Source organism: Pleurodeles waltl, chromosome 12 (assembly GCF_031143425.1).
Source record: "Pleurodeles waltl isolate 20211129_DDA chromosome 12, aPleWal1.hap1.20221129, whole genome shotgun sequence".
NCBI lineage: Eukaryota > Metazoa > Chordata > Amphibia > Caudata > Salamandridae > Pleurodeles > Pleurodeles waltl.
Window position 1 is genome coordinate 669,669,231 of NC_090451.1, and position 21,383 is coordinate 669,690,613.

At 45.9% G+C, this 21,383-nt stretch overlaps 1 long non-coding RNA gene across 1 annotated transcript in view; it reads right to left on the bottom strand.

The window, feature by feature from the left end:
- LOC138268668 (uncharacterized) overlaps positions 1 to 21,383 on the bottom strand; it is a 555,825-nt gene that overhangs the window by 222,253 nt on the left and 312,189 nt on the right. Inside the window, exon 3 of the long non-coding RNA XR_011200054.1 lies at positions 20,025 to 20,077. This is a non-coding gene — a long non-coding RNA (uncharacterized lncRNA). The remainder of the gene's footprint in view (positions 1 to 20,024; positions 20,078 to 21,383) is intronic.

Here is a 21,383-nt window from a genome sequence, read left to right on the forward strand (position 1 = left end):
TACTTACGTAGCTTCTGTAACGCTACACAAAGTAATTGGGCTCCCTACTTACCACTTGCAGAATTCTCCTATAATAACTCGCTACACAGTGCCTCTAAAGTCTCTCCTTTCTATGGCTCTTATGGTTTCCATCCCAGGGCCTTCCCAACTCCCCTGAGAGACAACTCCAATCTTCCCGCCATCTCCTCCTTCGTTCGACAGCTACGGGGTATACAACGAATTATCCATTCCAACCTTGTGTCCACCAAGTCCCGCATGAAGAAGATAGCAGATAGAAGACGCTGTGCAGCTCCTCTATATCAGGTCCATGATAAGGTCTGGCTCTCCTCTAGATTCCTACCTCTCCGACTCACCCAAAACAAATTCAAACCCCGCTTTTATGGTCCCTTTCTAATTCTCAAAAAAATCAACCCAGTGTCTATGTGTCTTCGCCTACCTCGGACATGGAAGATCCACCCACTATTCCATGTCTCGCAACTGAAACCTTACCGTCCTGATCTTTTTCATAGGCAGTTGCCCTGTCCCCCTCCTTTGTTGGTTGACAATGTGCCTGAGTACAAAGTACAGGAGGTCTGTGACTCTCGGTTTTTCCATGGGCGCCTCCAATATCTTATTCATTGGAAGGGATACCCTATGAGTGAGTGTTCCTGGGAGGATGCCTCTTCAGTTCATGCTCCTCTCTTGATCTGCCGCTTTTTTCGGCTGTTCCCTTACAAACCCGGGGCCTCGGGGGGGGGGGGAGGATACTGTCATGCCGCGACGCTCACCGCGGCGCTCGCCGCGGCCTCAGTTTGCCGCGGTGCGGCACGCCAATCTCGCCGCGGCCGACGCCCCGGTCACGAGGAGCGCCGCGGCCGGCGCTCGTGTTGCGGCAACCACCGCGGTTGACGCTTGGGTCGCGGGGGATACCGCGGCTCAGGCGTAAACCAGGGAGGCTCCAAGGAGCCGGTTTAAGGGTCGCGGCGCTCGCCGCCTCCCTTATTATAAATTATACCATAAAGACAGACGCGGCATGGCCGCTTACAGCGCGTAATGCGCTCTTACCGCTTTCTTGCTTGTTATATACCACTTACCTATATCCTGAGAACGAAACAGAACCCTTACACATGGTGCACTTTATACTTGTTCCTTTTTCTTCCCAGCATGCTGACCACTTCCTCTCTGCCCAGCATGCATTGTTTAACGCACATACTGATTCACCATTGTTTTCTTTTCCCCAATCCAAGATGGTGATCTTCTACTTCCTGTTTTCTACTTCCTGTCTAAGGGTATATAAAGAGATCTCAACCACTTGTCCATTGCGTTGCAACACTCCTTGGTGATAGTCACGCTCCTATTTGAATTCCTTCTGCGAACCTTGCCTGTTCCTGACCTGCCTTGTTTTTCCTGCCTTCCTGATCTACGGTTCTAATATCCTGGTGTCCTCCTTTTCGTTTCAGGGAGTTCCTGTGGAGGTTTTTTACCCTACTGGGGTTTTTCCTCTGGGTCTCCTTCTGGAGGGCACGGACTGTAGTGGTTCACTCATACCAAACAGCACCGTGGCTACCGGAAGGGGTCGCCCCTACCTCGGCCAGAGCAGAACCCATCGGAACAAGGACCGTTCCCCTATACCTCTCAGCTGCGAGGGTAAGAACATTGAAAACCGCGACAGATTGCAACGCCCAAAAATCCAGTTGCCGTCCGGAACTATGGATAACCCAGTGGCAGACACGGAACCTACTAACCAGGACCTACTGGCGACGATACAACAACAGGCTCAAGAACTCTAGCAATTACGTACTGAGAATACTGTTTATCGACAAGCCTTTGCCTCCAGGACCACAGATGTCCCTGCAGTAGCCGCCTCTACACCTCGATTTTCCAGGGATCCCACCACATTAAAAGAATTCCTGGATGCCTTGACGGTGTACTTTGCCTTTCGCCCCTCGCAATTTGTACAAGATAAGACCAAGGTGGGGTATTTGATTAGTGCCTTATCAGGACCAGCCTTGGCCTGGGCCACACCTCTAGTAACCAGAAACGATCCCTGTCTATCTAATTATTCCACTTTTATCGCTACTTTTAAACAGATGTTTGAACGCCCTGGACTCGAGGCGTCAGCAGAAGAGGCTCTTTGCGAAGTCCACCAAGGGAGTCGAGATGTATTACAATACATCACCCGTTTCAGACAATTAGCTGCAGAAACAACCTGGGTGGAACGCACCTTGGTGACACTCTTCCGTAGAGGTCTCAGAGAAGACATTAAAGATGAACTAGTACATTCTGCCAGGATAGAAAACCTCAAAGGGTTGATGGACCAGGCACTAACCATAGAGTATCGGTTGAATGAACGAAGAATGGAGAAAAGGAAGAGTCGTTTGCCTTCTCACTCAGTACCATCTCGTCCCTTCGCCCATCGTTCCGAGGAAGTCCGCCCTGAATCCAAAGGTAATACCGAGGAAGAGCCCATGCAGATTGACACAGCTCGCGGACCTCTATCCGCCAGTGAAAGGGAACATAGACGAAGGAAGGGGCTTTGCCTATATTGTGGTGCAGCTGGTCACCTAATTCGCGCCTGCCCCATTCGTCCAACCAAGCCCTTGGGAAACGCCAACTCCCGTCCCCAGTAAGAAGGGTGAGGACGGGATATCGTGATATACCTTCTATTTGCTCTTCCAGGGAGGAAGGAACTGCTCTTTTTCTCTTACCAGTTACCCTCCATTTAACTGATGGCCGCGAAGTAAGAACTTTGGCTTTATTGGATTGCGGAGCCAGTGGCCTATATTTAGATGAAACCTGGGCCAAAGAACAACAGATAACACAAATACCCAAAGAAATACCAGAACAGGTACATACTGTTGATGGGTCGCTCTTGGCCTCTGGACCTGTACAATACACCACCCCTACCTTCTGTTTACAGTTCGGTAAACATCAGGAAATTCTCTTGTTTGACTTAATCTCATCACCACACCATGTCATGATCCTGGGAATTCCATGGCTTACACGGCACAATCCTTACATCAACTGGGAAACAAAAACCATTTAGTTATCCTCCCATTTTTGTCAACACCACTGCTATCCGGCCGGGGATTATTGGTCCCCAAAAAGTCTCTCAACAGCACCTTCTCAGGTGGGAGGATCCATTAATGTCCTACAGGGAGTTCCCAGACAGTATCAGGACTATATCGATGTATTCCAGAAGCCAGAAAGACCTGAATTGCCACCCCACAGAGAATACGACTGTGCCATTTCTTTAGAGCCAGACACTGTAGTTCCTTTTGGGTGGATGTACTCCCTCACTGAACCAGAGAAACAAATTTTGAAGGAGTACCTAGATGAGAATCTACAAAGTGGTTAATAACTCCCTCCTCTTCACCCGCCGGGGCTCCTCTTTTCTTCGTACCAAAGAAAACCAAAGATCTGCGTCCCTGTATCGATTTCAGAGGGTTAAACAGGATCACTATCAAAGACCGGTATCCGTTACCCCTCATCAAGGACATTTTAGAAGCAGTCAGAGGAGCCAAGAGATTCACCAAGCTGGATCTCCGAGGAGCCTATCATCTACTAAGAATCAGAGAAGGTGATGAGTGGAAGACTGCCTTTAGAACACCTTTTGGTCACTACGAATATAGAGTAATGCCCTTCGGACTCACTAATGCCCCGTCCATCTTTCAAAGATTCATGGATTCTATCTTTTCTGATCTTTTGCAACAAACAGTGGTGGTGTATCTTGACGATATCCTAATTTATTCAGTTCATCCAGAGGAACATTCCAAGCACGTTCGCCAAGTCTTAGAGAGACTCCGACAACATCATTTGTTCTGTAAGCCTGAGAAATGCGAGTTTGATCAGATAGAAGTAAAATACTTGGGATACTGTATAGACCAAACCGGAGTTGCCATGGACCCAGACAAGGTACAGGCTATATTGAATTGGCCATCTCCTTCTTCTATCAAGGAGACTCAATGCTTTCTGGGACTAGCCAACTTCTACCGACAGTTCATAGCAGACTTTGCCCAGAGAACCAGCTTCATAACTCAAACCCTCAAAAAGGAACACCTAAAGAAAGGTTTTTGTTGGACACCAGGCGCAGAGTCAGCTTTTCAGGACTTAAAGAAAGCTTTTATTCAAGCCCCTATTCTTCGACACCCAGACACCAGCAAACAATTCATTGTTGTCACAGACGCCTCAGAAAGAGCCGTTGGGGCTGCCTTGTTACAAAAACAAGACGATGATGACCTAGAACACCCTGTATTTTATCTATCACACATTCTATCTGATTCTGAGCGAAACTATTCCGTGCTAGAACGCGAACTACTCGCCTTAAAGGTCGTGTGCACCGAATGGAGACACTTTTTGATGGGATCAAAGGAGCCTTTTGAAGCCCGAACCGATCACAGAAATCTACAGTGCTTAAGAAATTTCCAGTGCCAAAATAGCCGGCAGGCTCGATGGGCCTTCTTCTTCAGCCAATATGATTTCTATATCACCTACATCCCTGGTTCTCAGAACATCCTGGCGGATGCCCTGTCCCGACGTTATCCTGGGTGCGGTGATTCCGCGGTTCAAAACTTATTTGACAACAATAAAATCATAGGGGTAGCACAGACCTTTTTAGATCAAGTCAAGTCCGAATATGCCCGTCTACACGAAACAGAACTAAAAAAGTTACATCCTCAGCTGCACATCGATCATGACTATTATTATCGTGATAAGGCCCTGTTTTTACCCACTAAAACAGTGCAAATCGAACTTTACGCATGTGCCATGATTCCCCTATTGCAGGTCATCGAGGAATGAAAGCGACTCAAGATCTCTTGCTTCGCTCTTTCTGGTGGCCAACTCTCAAGACTGACACTGAGGCATATGTGTTATCCTGTCCTACATGTGCCCAAGCCAAGACACCCCGAACCAGACCTGTGGGGTTACTCCGCCCATTACCTGTTCCTCCAGGCCCATGGCATACCATATCCACCGATTTTATGTGCGCATTACCTTCCTAAATGGGAAACCGCGTCATAATGGTAACTGTGGACTCTTTCACCAAGATGGCCCACTTCACGGCCTTGAGAAAGTTACCAACGGCAAAGGAGTTAAGTCAGATCTTTACTCAAGAAATCTTCAGGCTACATGGGTTACCCCAAGTTATTATATCAGACAGGGGTCCTCAATATATCTCCCGTTTCTGGAATCAATTCTGCAAGACCTTGGGGATCCAGGTGGCCTTATCATCCGGGTTCCACCCTCAAACCAATGGACAAACGGAACGTCTCAATCAGGGTCTCGAACAGTACTTACGTAGCTTCTGTAACGCTACACAAAGTAATTGGGCTCCCTACTTACCACTTGCAGAATTCTCCTATAATAACTCGCTACACAGTGCCTCTAAAGTCTCTCCTTTCTATGGCTCTTATGGTTTCCATCCCAGGGCCTTCCCAACTCCCCTGAGAGACAACTCCAATCTTCCCGCCATCTCCTCCTTCGTTCGACAGCTACGGGGTATACAACGAATTATCCATTCCAACCTTGTGTCCACCAAGTCCAGCATGAAGAAGATAGCAGATAGAAGACGCTGTGCAGCTCCTCTATATCAGGTCCATGATAAGGTCTGGCTCTCCTCTAGATTCCTACCTCTCCGACTCACCCAAAACAAATTCAAACCCCGCTTTTATGGTCCCTTTCTAATTCTCAAAAAAATCAACCCAGTGTCTATGTGTCTTCGCCTACCTCGGACATGGAAGATCCACCCAGTATTCCATGTCTCGCAACTGAAACCTTACCGTCCTGATCTTTTTCATAGGCAGTTGCCCTGTCCCCCTCCTTTGTTGGTTGACAATGTGCCTGAGTACGAAGTACAGGAGGTCTGTGACTCTCGGTTTTTCCATGGGCGCCTCCAATATCTTATTCATTGGAAGGGATACCCTATGAGTGAGTGTTCCTGGGAGGATGCCTCTTCAGTCCATGCTCCTCTCTTGATCTGCCGCTTTTTTCGGCTCTTCCCTCACAAACCCGGGGCCTCGGGGGGGGGGGGAGGGGGATACTGTCATGCCGCGGCTGCGGGCTCAGTTTGCCGCGGTGCGGCACGCCAATCTTGCCGCGGCCGACGCCCCGGTCACGAGGAGCGCCGCGGCCGGCGCTCGTGTTGCGGCAACCACCGCGGTTGACGCTTGGGTCGCGGGGGATACCGCGGCTCAGGCGAAAACCAGGGAGGCTCCAAGGAGCCGGTTTAAGGGTCGCGGCGCTCGCCGCCTCCCTTATTATAAATTATACCATAAAGACAGACGCGGCATGGCCGCTTACAGCGCGTAATGCGCTCTTACCGCTTTCTTGCTTGTTATATACCACTTACCTATATCCTGAGAACGAAACTGAACCCTTACACATGGTGCACTTTATACTTGTTCCTTTTTCTTCCCAGCATGCTGACCACTTCCTCTCTGCCCAGCATGCATTGTTTAACGCACATACTGATTCACCATTGTTTTCTTTTCCCCAATCCAAGATGGTGATATTCTACTTCCTGTTTTCTACTTCCTGTCTAAGGGTATATAAAGAGATCTCAACCAGTTGTCCATTGCGTTGCAACACTCCTTGGTGATAGTCACGCTCCTATTTGAATTCCTTCTGCGAACCTTGCCTGTTCCTGACCTGCCTTGTTTTTCCTGCCTTCCTGATCTACGGTTCTAATATCCTGGTGTCCTCCTTTTCATTTCAGGGAGTTCCTGTGGAGGTTTTTTACCCTACTGGGGTTTTTCCTCTGGGACTCCTTCTGGAGGGCACGGACTGCAGTGGTTCACTCATACCAAACAGCACCGTGGCTACCGGAAGGGGTCGCCCCTACCTCGGCCAGAGCAGAACCCGTCGGAACAAGGACCGTTCCCCTATACCTCTCAGCTGCGAGGGTAAGACCATTGAAAACCGCGACAATTCGTGGTTCGCATTCCCCTTTTGGAGTATATGGTTTGTGTTGCCCCTATTCCTATGTGCTCCTATTGCAATCTATTGTAACTTTACACTGCTTGCATTACTTCCTTTTGCTATTACTGCATAATTTTGGTATTGTGTACATATATCTTGTGTATATTTGTCATCCTCATACTGAGGGTACTCACTGAGATACTTTTGGCATATTGTCATAAAAATAAAGTACCTTTATTTTTAGTATATCTGTGTATTGTGTTTTCTTATGATATTGTGCATATGACACCAGTGGTATAGTAGGAGCTTTGCATGTCTGCTAGTTCAGCCTAAGCTGCTCTGCTATAGCTACCTTCTATGAGCCTAAGCTGCTAGAAACACCTCTTCTACACTAATAAGGGATAACTGGACCTGGTACAGAGTGTAAGTACCCCTTGGTACCCACTACAAGCCAGGCCAGCCTCCTACAGCTACATTCTACCAAAAAGGGCATATTGTGGCTTTTGTGAGGTGTGAGCTAAACGACCATGTTTATCTTTTGTAAAATAAGCTTATTTTAGGAGCCAGAGGTAAATGAGGAGAGCACCGGAATAAAGCCAAAACAAATGTCAGCAACATGGGAGGAGGTGGGATGAACGGAATGCTGCAATAAAACAGGCAGCTACCAGCCTAAAACACCCACATTGAAAAGGCAGTGACTAAGAAGTAACAAAAAAGATCTGTCACAGCAACAGATAAAGAAACCAAAGTAGAATAATACAGTAGTTGGTCACTGTTCTGAAACAGAAAAAGGAGGGAGAAAAAAGGCAGAACTGACCAATTGCGAGCAAGAATTTTTAAAGGACACTGCAACCAACGAATGAAATTCCTTTAAGCCATAAGAAGTATACTAAAAGTATACACGAGGTCGAACACTTATGCTCAACCTAAATACCGAGCTGCAGTCTTGCCCACCTTTTGTTAAGTCACACCTGCGTCCACTCGCATTGACACCCCACACCGTCGCAAGAATACCACATGACTAGGTGGGGGCAGGGCTTTGCAAGAGGGTGAACCACACCTCCCAAATAGGGGATGTTTAGTCAAGTGGCCTACCATCTTGCAAGATGGGCCACTGTGGCCCTCCCAGAAATGTAGGCTCCCTCAAATTGGGGGCGAGCCTCGGGACACTCACTCACTACATGACACACTCTGGCACAGGCTAACACTCTGATGCAGACTGTACATTTCCTTATATAATTCCAACTGTCTAAACACATATTATCCTGCCACTCTGGAGCACCCTGGAATTCTCCTGCCCAATACGGTAGGAAATCATTAAGAGCGCTAGGGTCAATTCCTATTTTGGTGATTTCTATAGCGCTCCTTGCCACCCTAGTTCTCCCCAGCCATTGACACGGGGAGAGAGAGATCATGAGAACGAGGCCCTATGAAAATAAAGGATGGAAAAAGACACAGGCCCTCATTATGACAGTGGCGGTAAAAACCACCTATGCCATGGCGACGGCCGCCAAAAGACCCTCGCCGAGGCTACCAGCCGACCGCCATATTATGACCGTAGCCGGAATTCCGCCAGAAGGAAGGTGGAATTCCAGCTACAGTCATGGTGGCGGACGGCGGTAACGTGGCACTACTGCCAGCAGCAGCGCCATGCTAGTAGACCGCCGCAGACTGTATCATGACCCATGATACGGCCTGGCGGTGTTCTGCTGCTATGTTTGTGGGTGTACATTGCGTGTGGTATGTGTGTGCATGTGTGGATGTGTGAGTGCGTGTTGCATGAATGCGTGTGTGCTTGTATGTATGTCAGTGTGTGTGGATATGTGTGTGAATGGATGTATGCATGCGTGGGTGAATGTGGGTATGAGTGTGTGTATGCATGTGTATGGTGGTGCGTGAATGTGCGTGTATGTCGGGGGGGGGGTCTGGAGTGGGAGGGAGAGGGTGGGGAAGGGCTATGGGGAAAATGAGGGGGGCAGGGAAGACCCCTATCAGTGACAGGGAAGGGATTCCCTGTCACTGATAGTGCCTACCACCATGGTTTTTGTAGTGGTAAGGAAGCCACGAAAACCATGGCGGTAGGCGGGGTCATAATCCAGCGGGTGGGACGGTGACGGCCGCCTGGCTAGAGACTGTAGTCTCCAGTCCGGCGGCTGTTACCGCCCTGGCAGACGGACTGGTACACTGGCGGTTTGGCTCATCATATTTTGGGGAAAGGTACCGCCAGCCTGTTGGCAGTACTTTTCTCCAAAATATCGCCCTCAGCCAGGGTCATAATGAGGGCCATGGTGTAAGAAACCAGCAATGCGCTTGAGGTAAGAAACCAGCGTTACGTTTGAGGTAAGAAACCAGCGTTGCGCCTGAGGTAAGAACCCAGCATTGTGCTTGGAGTGGTCTGCAGCAAAACACTACTATTAACATAGAAGGTAGAAAGATTAGGCTTTGGGTGTGGGGCTCATAAGACAAAAGAAGGAGTCTGGAAAACATCGGGGAAGATTTGAGAGAGCGAGCTGTGCGATTGAAAGAGAATATGGCACAACAGAATTTAAAATCATGATACGCAGTTTGAGATACGCCTGGACAGAGGGAGCATGCTCACTACACAACCTGAAAAAACACTTTCCTGTGCCACCCTTCCAGTGCAGGTCCTCCACCTGGGTGTGTGCTTAGAAGCAGCCTCTGACATCCCATTTGTGCAATGAGGGCACACTGCAGTGGGTTATACACATTATTTTTGATCTATACAATGGACTGACAAGAACTGGAATTGGTACCAGATTTATAAGTGTTCGACATGGCCAGGTCCCAACGGAAGACTCCCTCCTTCCCTACAGCCCCCGACCTCCACAGAGGAAGTCTAAGGCACCAGCCCTACGAGCAGAATCCAACCAGGTCTGCTCAGAACCAAGCTATGGGTTCCGTGTTGACTGAAGCACAAGCATGCAATGGCCGGCCAGAAAATCATGCCCATGACCAGAGGGGACCAAAGCAAGAACCTGTTTTCTAGTCCCTCCAACAGTAAAAAGCAGGTGTCTCATGGTCTGGAAGCATCAGAAAATCTAACTAACTAATGCATCCACTTCAAGGATCGTTCACCACATGCACTAGGAGGCTTGTGTTAATGGGTATTACATGGAGTTAACAGGGGTTAACTCACCTCCTTCCAGTGATAACGTCAAAAGGCTGTACCAATGACATGCATGTCCAATAAACAGTGTTGACCAAACGCTAGGTTAGGGTGAGTACTCCCTTTGGATAAAAGAAAGAGCCCCCACCAGGCAGAGGCTAGCATTCTGCTATGTAGTACTACTATAAGAGCTGGTATCTGTTTAGAACTAAATCATGAAATCGTTCAGGAGAAAGAATAAAAAAAAATTTAAAAAAGAGTCACGGGGAGTCACCAGCGATAGAGTGAAATGCACCACTGTCCACATATCCTGGAATATAGCTGGCAAAGTAGAACCCCCATTGGCACACTCGTGCTTACTCTCCACACCAAGCCACCACAAGTTACCATTCTCTTGCAAGCATCCGGAGGAGCGCGGCCACTCTTGTGGCACCCTTGGCACACTCTGCTATACTGTGACTCAGTCTCGCTCTCTTGAACTTGAAATCACGGGCGAATTACAGAACAATATAGCACACTGTCACACCAATCAACACGCTGGCAATTCCACTCTCCTTCTCCCAGTCAGAGACACTGCTGGTCCTTGTTATCCCTGGCAAAAATGAACACACTCGAACATCCATGCCTCAGATTGAATGTCTGAGTGAAGATGTAATACACTTTACTTCTAACAGGTACCTAACCCATCTAAGTATTTAACTCTGCCATCACAGTCATCCATTGTAGTTGCAGGAGGGGCCAGCGCTACAGGGGACTGGTGGTGAAACTCAAATCAAACAATTAATTGTTATAATGACACAGTGGAATTACCCTGATATTGCAAGGCCAACACATATGCACATTGCCGGAGTGATGACTGGCTGATATCACCAGTGAGGCTCTTGAAAGGCCCCAGCCCCACTGGGGTTGAGTTAGTCAATGCCATCCGGACACCTGTCTGACTCTACCACAGTCAGACTGGCGTTTCAGAAACGCCAGTCTGTAGGAAACTTCCCCCTGTAGCTCCAACATTCAATTCAACCTCTGTGACCAGGGCTAGCGTCAGCTCACCCATCTCTGTGCCTCGCCTTTTTATGGCACGACACTGTTAGGAAGTTCAAAGCGTCTCAGTATCTCGATGTCGGAAGAAGGTCCCACATTAGCGACTCTCTTAAAGGCCATCTTGAGCGGAGATGCTTTCAGAGGCTGCATTATGCCTGGTGCTTGTTAGTGGGTCTCAAGCAGCTCAAAGCACTTCCCTTGCCTTCACGCGCTGCTTCAGACTTCTAGAAGGAAAGAACACGCGGCTGGGCCTGTTCAGACAAAGGAACGACATCGCCACTGAATCTACTGCGACTCTTATTCAGGTCTCTGGGCTATTAGCGCCATCAAAAACGAAGGCCCAGCTACCTTGGAAAAACTACTACTTGAGAACCAGTGACTCGAGTGCTGTCAAAAGAAACACTGGCTCGAGCACAAACGTAACGGCAACTGACTCATTACATCACTAATGTATCGATGATTTTCACTGAGGCTAGACAGCTCTTGGAACCATTGAAGTTCACAGGGACTCGCTCAGAGCTCAATCCTTGTGACTCCATTAAAAGTCCAACGACTCTGGTTCAGGCCCAGATGCTATTGGCGTCATTAAAAGTCTCAGCCACACCGGTCTTATAGATGCTTGCATTAAATATTTCAAGACCACTTGTTCGGCCATAAATGTTCTCAGCACCATTAAGTTCCAGCGACTCCTGTACAGGCTTAGATGCTCTGGGCATCATTAAGGGTCCAAGCGATTCTCGCTTGGGCCTACATAAGCACTTACAATGCATGATCTAAGGCTCCCTTCAAGGCGCAGCAGAACACCTTAATGAAGAGGATGCTCTTTCTGCCTTGGTGGCAGCTCCTTGCCACTGAAGGGCCGATGAATAGCTCTTCAAGCTTGCTAAGAGGCAGATCCATGGCATGTTATGTCCTTCCATCACGCCTCCTGCGACTCTTGCATCCTGGAGTGGCTTTTAGCGGAGAAGCCCATTATTTCCTTTGATCTGAGGCTGGATTGCTTGGGAGAAGCCATTAATGGTCTAATGATGCCTTCCACATCTTCATTCCCAGGTAAGTGGCAAGTATTGAAGTCCTCAGTCACCAGCCCACCATGCTTTAAGAGTACCAGCTGCAAAAAGAACAGATGAGGGACGGAATGCTGAACAATGTCAAACATTCACCCCCAGTCACCGATCTGGGCCTAAATCCATTGTTTTTTTTGCTTGCTGTGCCATTCCAGTTTGGAGCCTCATCCCCATGGGTCAAAACCGGGGTAGCATAGTTGGCAAAAAAAACAATGGATTGGAATGCGGCCCTGAGCAATTGCCAGTGGCTGAGATGAATTCAAGCATTCCATCCATCACCTTGCTGTTAAGTGGGCAGGGTATGCTGAGACATGGGTCCTGGGTTCACTGTGCCACTGGATTCAAGCTAGCCTGGCTGATGAGGGGTGATACCCCGAAACCGGTCCTAGGACGCTTGTTTCTGGTCCAGGGAGGAACTGGCCTGACAGTTCGAGCTGGACTGTTCCCATGGGAAGCAGGATCAAGAATGATTTGCATATGGCTCGGTCCAAAATGCGGTAGCACGGTTGGCAAAAAAATGGTGGTTTGGGATGCGGCCCAAGCGATTGCCAGAGATTAATTCACGCATTATATCCATCTCCATGCTATCTTTGTATTGAAAGTACCAGCGACAGCAGTCACAGAGATTCTTTTCAATGTCGCAGGACTTTCTCCTCTGAGTGATTCAGAGGATCTCTGGCTTTCCAAGTGCTATAGGCTGGATTTTATATTTGGACTCAAAAGGTTAAGTGACAGACTTCCACCCTGACAGTTGGGTGTGATTAGTCTCCCTCTATTTTCTTGTAATGCATGGAAAAGGCCAACACTTGGTCCCTTGAGCAGTATTGTTGTTTCTCCCTCCTTTGACTGCTCTTCTCTATGTCCTGTAGGTGAGGTCATCACTTCTTGGCAGCTGCAGAGGCCTCCTCAGTAGCCTCGGTTTACTATGGGGTGAAAGAGATGCATGCCCTGATGGTTAAGGGTTCACCTGTAAGATTGGCGACATCCGGTGCCTATGACATACTGCATCCCTCACAGAACCTCTCTACAGAGGACAGCAGGGGCCTCGGGCATGTGTACAGAGGCACTGTGGGCCACAACACAAGGCACACTCTCCTTAAATGTGCCACGCTGCTTCCAGTATTTAGTGCGCAGTTTAGCTAGTTACCCCCATCTGGGCCTTACGTAAAAAGAAGGTTTAAAAGGGTGGGATTTTGCACCCAAACCTGCTTCATCCACAGGTCCATAATGTTGCAGCACTGCTGTTCTCTCTTATCCCTCGAGGTAACCACAGTTCTCTATAGCACATCAGAAGTGCCAAACTGCAGCCTATAGTTCTGAAGCTTTGGCCACCCAGCATGAGCATCTCACTCCTGGTTGGCGAGTTCAACCCACAGCCAGCTGGAGCAGAGGGTCTGAATCACTCATTTCCAGCTCTAACTCCTCGGGACAGTGAGGGCTCTGCGTAGGTTACCCCTTTGTTCTGGATATCGGCGCACTGACGAGTGACCAATAACAGGCGTTCACCAAAAGATGATGCTCTCTGGCCCGCAGAAAAGTGATAAAAAGCAGATCAACTGTTTCCTAAGGGCACCCGGTGCTGAAAAGTCACATCGTTTACTTCATGCAAATCTGCATCCACGCTGAGTGCTTCGAAAGCTGCCGTTCTTCCTTTTCCCAGTTCTAAAGTGGACAAGACACACGGTACAACGCAGCAGTAAATCTGCTTTCAGGAAATGCTCCAGTCCGTAATGCTGTCTAGTCTTGGGATGAGATAAAAACTAGCAAAATACTACCCAGAGGACGACGATGTTTTACTATCTAAAAATTCTCCCTGAGTGCTCTAAGGTGCGCGCTAATACTCCACAGCCTCTGCCTGTACAATGCATCTCATCTTGGTCTCAACATTCTGATCTAGGCCATTTCATTCGTATGATCTGAGCGAGTAACTATTAACCTCCATGGTCTCTTTGTACAGCCCACCTTTTTGACCCTTGCAATCAATATATCGATATAGTTCATTTCTTTTGTATGTTCACTATTAAATCTCTATGGTCTCCTTCTTGTGCAAATCACCCCTTTCACCTTGATCTCAATGTACTGACGTAGCAACTAAGACTTAAGTTCTGGGTATGTGCTAAGTCTCCATGGCCTTCTCTATGTGCGGCACATCTCTTGGCCCCTGGTTCCTATGAACTGACATAACAAATTTCCCTATGGTCTGAGTAAGTTGTTAAACTTCTATGGTCTCCTCTCGGCACCATACAAATGCTTGATCTCAGTGTACTGATGTGGCCCATTCCAAAGCGATGATGTGAGTAAGTGTTAAGTCTCTATGGCATCTTCTCTGTACAATACATCTCTCTGACCTCGCTCTCAAGGTACCGATGAGGGCTATTTAAATGGTGAGTTCTGAGTAAGTTTAAAGTCTCTGTGGTTTTCTCTCCCGCCATATATCTTGTTGACCACTGTCTCAATGATGAAGCCCATTTCACTGCTGCGATCTGAGTAGGTGTTGAGTCTCTAAGGTCTCTGACTGTAAAATACTTCTCTATGACAGCGTTTTCCATTTATTGAAGTAGCCTGTTTCACTGGTATAGTCTGAGACGGTGTTAACCCTCTAAGGTCTCCTCTCCGAACAATACAACTCTTTGCCCTTGGTCTCTATGTACTGGTGTAGCTCATTTCACTGGTGTGGTCTAATTAGGTGTTAAGCCTCCTTTCTGTAGAACAGATGGTTGTCGCCTATGCCTCTGTGCATTGAGTCTCCAATATTGTCTGTGTACACGTTCATTCTTGATAGTCTTGTCTCTGTATAATACATCTCCATTGTCTCAGCCTCTGCGAAAGGAGCCTCTGGTGTTGGCTTTCGATGCACTCAATTTATATGGTAACTGTTCTCTTTGGAACTCACATCTCCTCACCTAGATATTTATGTTTAGTCTATGGTGTTAATTATGTAGGTCAATATATTTCGATGCACTTTATTTGTATATGTAATAAGTCTCTGTAGTTTCATCTCTGTACAATATATTTCTGTTACCTATGTGTCATCGGTGTAGGTGTTAAGTCTCTATGTAATGACCTCCCTGTAGAATACATGTCTGTCCGTTAGGTCTTTATTCAGTGTCTCTCTGCGCTCGTCTGTGTGTCCCGTCTCAATAGTCTTGCCTAGCTATACAATACAATTCCCTGACTGTAGTCTATATGCATTAAGCCTTAGATGTTCTCTGTGTATGTTACAGGTCTGTGTGGGATTCTCCTACAAACCACCACTCATTATTAAATATTGTAAATGTTTTATGAATTTTGTATTGAAATGCGTGGGAATTGTCTGTTCATTGCATTCTGGGTAATACATGTTTTCTATGTAAATTATATGTATGAAATGTATTTATTTGTTGGTCTGCAAGGAGGCCAATTTCAAATCTTCAAGAAAGAAATATTTCTACTTGTTCACGTGCTCTCTGTGTATTAATCTTTGGTGTATTCTGTGAATGTTCCAGTATAAGGATTCTGCACATGGCGATTAAAATGAAAAGGAATTTATACACAAAAGACATAAAGCAGCTGTAGGAAAGGGACACCAGGGAGCAAAAGTGGTCCACGTAACCTTTATATGAATTGTAATTACATGAAACATTAAAACAGAATGGAATGCTTTACCTTGCTCTGAGCCAACAAGTACAAATATTCAATTCATTTAATAATGAGGCATCCACCTCATAATTATTCTAATTATTTTAGTGATTCTCTTGCCAGGTGTTCCAATAGCTCATCTGTTAGGGATTCAACATTTGTTAAACCCTCATGTGAATTTCCATACTTGTCATCTAGCAACACAACTTGTACTGGAACTACCATAGGCGTGTTCTTGATATTCCGATTAGACAACCTCAAGCTACTCTTCCCACCTGAAAAGTACATGGTGGATTGGAAAACTTGGGCAACCCATTCCCTACCCAACCAGGTTCTTAACTAGTACCCAATCTCCAGCCTCAAAAGTAAATTTGCTCATGACTTCCCACATCACAATGTTTTTCTCCTTAACATTTTTCCAACATGCCTCTTTACCTTAGTTTAGAGTACTATTCACACCCTTTCATCAGCGTGTACAGTGTCTCTCTTATTGTGGCATTAGGAGTTATCCTAGATAGTCAGAATTACTTCATGACTGCAAACTTCCAATTCCATCTTTCACTTAATTCCAACACAATGACATCTTTCAAAACCCAACTCCGCCTTTCCATTGCCTTTGGAGTTCTACACTCAGCCTTTGGCATAGCATCCCTTTAAAAGAGCCTTGCAATGGATTACTATTGTTATTTTCGAATTTATCAATATGCATGGGGGTGGGCAGTTAATAAAAAGGGGAGAAGACCTCTCCTGTAGGTGAGGTCATCACTTCCTGACTGATGCTAACAAGTTTGCCAAATGTGTGATGAATCAAAGGTGTGAAATGTGGCAGAAGTTAGGATGGATTAATTTTCTATTGGTATTACAAGGAAGTGGTATAGAAAGACAGTTAGTGATGTATCTAGTTTGTATAGCTGCACAACTGGAATAGTTACATAACATAAATTCTATAGGCATGCTGTTGCGCTTCGCAGGATACACAGTATACCCAGAACACACAAGTGCAAAAAATAGGTACATAATTTGTCCAATCACATAGTATAGTTAAAGAGGTGTATAGTAATACAATTGGTGATAAAGAGGGGTGGGGGTACTCTTTCCGGAAAGGGGACTAGATTCTATATGTATGTGGAAGGCGTGGTACATGTAATGTGGTTTGAATAGTTACATTGTATAGGCACAGTCTGCATACTTGGGAGCTGTGCCTGTGAGTATAGTTATGCAGTAATCGCAGGTAGGAAACTTGCATAGTTCCACAGCATAGGTAGAGAGCACTGATAAACAGTTACTGTAATTGGTCGGTAAGTACAGTTATAGAGAGGCTATCTAATCCTGTTATGTCGCCACAGTTACACACATTTAAGACGCCTCCCTTGGTCTGGAGCTCCGTCAAGGTCCGTGTGCAGTCAGTGCAGCTTCTAACCTCAAAGGGGGTCACTGTTACATCCCTGAGGTTTCCCTTAACTAGGATGTGTTTGTCAAATATGCCTTCAGAAACAATTTACTGAGAGGGAAACACTTTGAAAACGTATCGCGGTCCATTTGCAATGCATTAATAAGGCCGGCAAGAGAGAATTATCCCTAATGTAACTCCGTTAATCTGCATACGGATGAACGTGAGTCATATATAATTTTATCAGCGTGATTAACGGGCTGTGGGCACTGACAGGAGCCCAGGGAGCAGGAAGCGAGAGATGTAAGCAGCAAGATGGAATCAGAGCTTCTTGTACCTAAACACCTCTCTCTCTCTCTCGCTTAGGGCAAATCAAAGGACCTTCTGTGCTACAGAAAAAATTTCCTCCATGCTTAAAAGTCCGCAGACCGCCTTCACCCCGAACCACTTTAACCCTAGCTAAAGACTGTTATGAAGCAAAGTTTACAAATAGGGTGAGCATGCAGTGAAGTCGGGTGCCCTGGTATACGACCCCCTACTGTGCAGTGAATTCCAGTGCTAGATTACATGGCCGAACAGTGTTCTGAATAGTGCATTGACTTTCAGAGTCAGGGTATTCGGGGAGCCATAAATGTGTACAGTGCAGTGAATTACATCTTAAGTGTAAATGTCGAGCCGTTGTCACCTATGAGTAGACAGACTCATCACTGTCTTCAGGCCACCCTACTACATATCATCACCTTCTCAGCCCTTGTCATTCTCTATCAGAGTGTTCCTACTGGGTTCCTCTAGTCCCTTGCTGTTAGGGGTGTAATGGAGTAAGCATTCTTTAAGTCACCATGTTTTGATGGGGTCGTACAGCTGCAGGTCTTCTGCGTCAAAATTATTGATGAACATCATACTGGGCTATGTGACTAATTTTGGTGTCAGTCATTCTTGACATTAAAGAGAACCCTACCAACAAATGGTCCAATCTAGTATAAAATGGATGTACCGTGGAAAACAACGTAAAGTCCAGTTCAGTGGGATGAAGAACTCACCAGGCATCCATCAGATCCACGGAGGAGAATCAATGTTTGCTGTCTTCGCTGAGAGATCCTGAGATGGTCATCAGAAACATAAATCTATCTTTTACATTATCAATAAAAGTATCTGCAATGCCCCACCACCACATCTATCATGTCTTCGATCGCAATGGCTAGGATATCCAAAATTGTGGTACAAACTAACTTCTCCAGGCCTGAGTTGGGGGCATAGATGCATCATAGTGGTCCATTTCTTCTTTGTCTTCCCCACAGTTTCTCTTCTTTCAAAAACCTCAAAATGTGCTGTCTTCACATTACACTCTCACTTCTTTCCTCGGTATCCCCCAGCTTTCCCTGGCATCTTATATTTCTGCACTGGTAAGTCCAACCCTTCCCCTTCCCTCCTTTTTGCCTACCGCTGGTTCTTATCATCCAGTTCTTGCATGGTGAGTTTCTTGCCACTTTTCTACTCTTGCTTCCCACCCCTTTTTATCACCAGTGTTTTTAATCACTGTCTTTCCTTCCTCTTTTGAGAATCTGTTTCACCAACCCTCAGCTTTTCCTCCTAATGACTCCAACTACCTTGACTCATAGGCTTCCTATATCTCTGCCCTTTTTCTCTTGGTGTCTGCACTCCTGAGACTCCACTGCTGCAAGTATCTTGGCATTATCCAACCAAGAGAGGAACGTCTGACACGTTGACCCCAACCCTTAATCAGCTACCTGTCTCGGTTGACAGGTATGCAGGTCTTTTCCAGATTGTACCTCCTTCTCACCTAGTAAGCATGCACCTTCTCAGAAAGAAGATGCTTCCTTGCACAAGTGTTCCTATTTCCAATTGTGACCCACCTCAAACCCTTGTCATTGTAATTTAGGGAATTAGATGACATTGCATGCTGCTGGAAACCAACTATGAAGGTGTTGTGCCATGTAGCAGTACATACGGCCTGAAGCCTTCAATTGTACTTATTGCTCATTTTAAAAGAACTTACAATGTTGTTTTTAGTTGTATATTGCAGATGAGGCTGGCCCTCTAGGAACATTGGACTGCCGTCTTTTACCCCGGCACCACCACAGAGTTTACAACAGAGTAAAGTTGGTAGTTGAGTGCGGTTCCTAATTTAGTCTTGAAGTCTGCTCGTCATGTGATCTTGAGAGCAGTGCTACACTTACCTCAAACGAAACCACAGACCCAACCCTCCTAGGATAACCAACACTGCTTCTACTTATTGGACGAAAGCCACTGCATGGGCCCATCCCATCAGTTGTAGTCAATGTTAGAGGATCCATATGCGCTAATCCTAATCTGAAAGTGCCTTTAGAGCGAATTGCGTCCATAATCTAATTCAAATGTATCCATTGAAGGAATTAATGAAAACAATGTTAGTTTCACTTTTCTGTACATTAGAGTGTTCCATATGAAACACTCCAGAAAATTAATTGGCTAACGTGAAAGACTTGGCTACTTGAATTACTCTGCATTGACTCATTTGCTCCAAAGTTCACATTTCTTTGCATTAAATAATATTTCACTAAAATCTTGGTCTTGTTTCTTTCCAAACCATCACCTTGTTGGACTGAGCTTGAAGAGTGAAATGGTAAACAGGCCTTTGGGGATCCATTGACTGGAGGCAAAAACTGACCAGGTAAACAGATTGGCGGTTTTGTCAACCAATAGTGATTATCTTTACATATACCACGATTAATGGATAATTCAGTCAATCATATACATTTTATGAGCTAACTTACAAAACGAAAATAACAATAACAATACATTTCATTGTTAGTAACAAAACACAATGTTAAAATCCAGTAAGGTATTACAATTATAACATGTAGTTATTCAAAGGAGCACTTACCCAATGAGTAAGTCATGCGATGCACTGGCTGAAAGCAAAGTCCAGTGAAGGCCCTAAAAACGAAGAAAGACAAAGTCAGCAAAGAAAGGAAAGGGAGGAAAAACTAGAAAACAGAAGTAAGAATAAAAAAGGGGAAAGAAAGGCAGAGGATGGACTAATGAGGAGGGATTTTTGCGAGGCAGGCTGGGAGACGCCACGGAGAGCAGAAGAGAAGGAGGAGAGAATCTGGGGACAAGGATAGCAAGCAAGAAGAGAGAAGCCCTGAAAAAACACCCAAGCAGTGCAGAGGAGCGGGACGCTACAGACAATGAGAAGTTGGAAACTCTGGAGGGCTAAGATCCGCCACAGTCAAGGAACACTGTGGCTTTGCTGGGTAGGTGTCTAGGTCATACAGCAATCCATGGCTTTGGAAAGTATCATGAGAGGAGTGAGGATCTGGCAGCCTGTAATCCAAAAAGCATTGAAAGGAAGGCATGGCTGCCAGTCTTGACAGCCTAGAGGCGGGGTGGTTGAATGAAAATCTAGGTTATCGAGATCAATGCCCTAATACAACCACAAGTTTAGAGGAAGAAACCAAAGAGTGACAAGTGTTGGTAAAGGAATAATTGAACTAACAAGAACGAGAGACTTCATTTAAATTCGTTTATTTTGTGGGTGTGCGTATAACTTTAGTTCCTTTTTTACCTTTTTGGGATCTTTGCCCCTTTTTTAGGGGTCAACGACCCAGAGGATGAGGGAGAGCCATACATACAAGGAAAGACAAATAAGTGTCATTAGATTTCAAAACAATATGGTCCTATAAGATTGAAATACAAGTGGTGTTCAGAATCTGCCGATAATATCTAGAACTGGCCAATTTTGTTTATCAAACCTTACAGTCATCAAAAGTTATTATGCTAAAATCATAGGCCTCAAAAAAGAGTATAAATCATGTCAAGTCCTTCTTACAGGCATAAAAAAACAAGGCACCCAACAAAGCCTACTGAAGTTCAGTTGACTGAAGAATCTAACTCACCATATTAAGATTATTTTAAATAAATAACCGGTTTTAATTTTAATATCAGGACAGGGTAGCACCATTTGTATAAGTATGCTGGGTCTGCAATGGAAAACTGTGGCACTTAGACAACAAGTGTGCCCCAGCCTTTGAGCACTCAATAGGACCAAAATGAGCTCTCAAGGTAAATTAAGGCTTTGGGCCATTGTTAAATATATTGACATTTGCAGAATATATTTGGGTTTGTTAAAGTGTTGCAGATATATATTGTTTCTAATATATATATGATGCCTGCTTCAAATAACAGTACTCTTGCACTCTGCTTAAACAATCCACTGGTATTGATAGTGGCAGTCTATTGA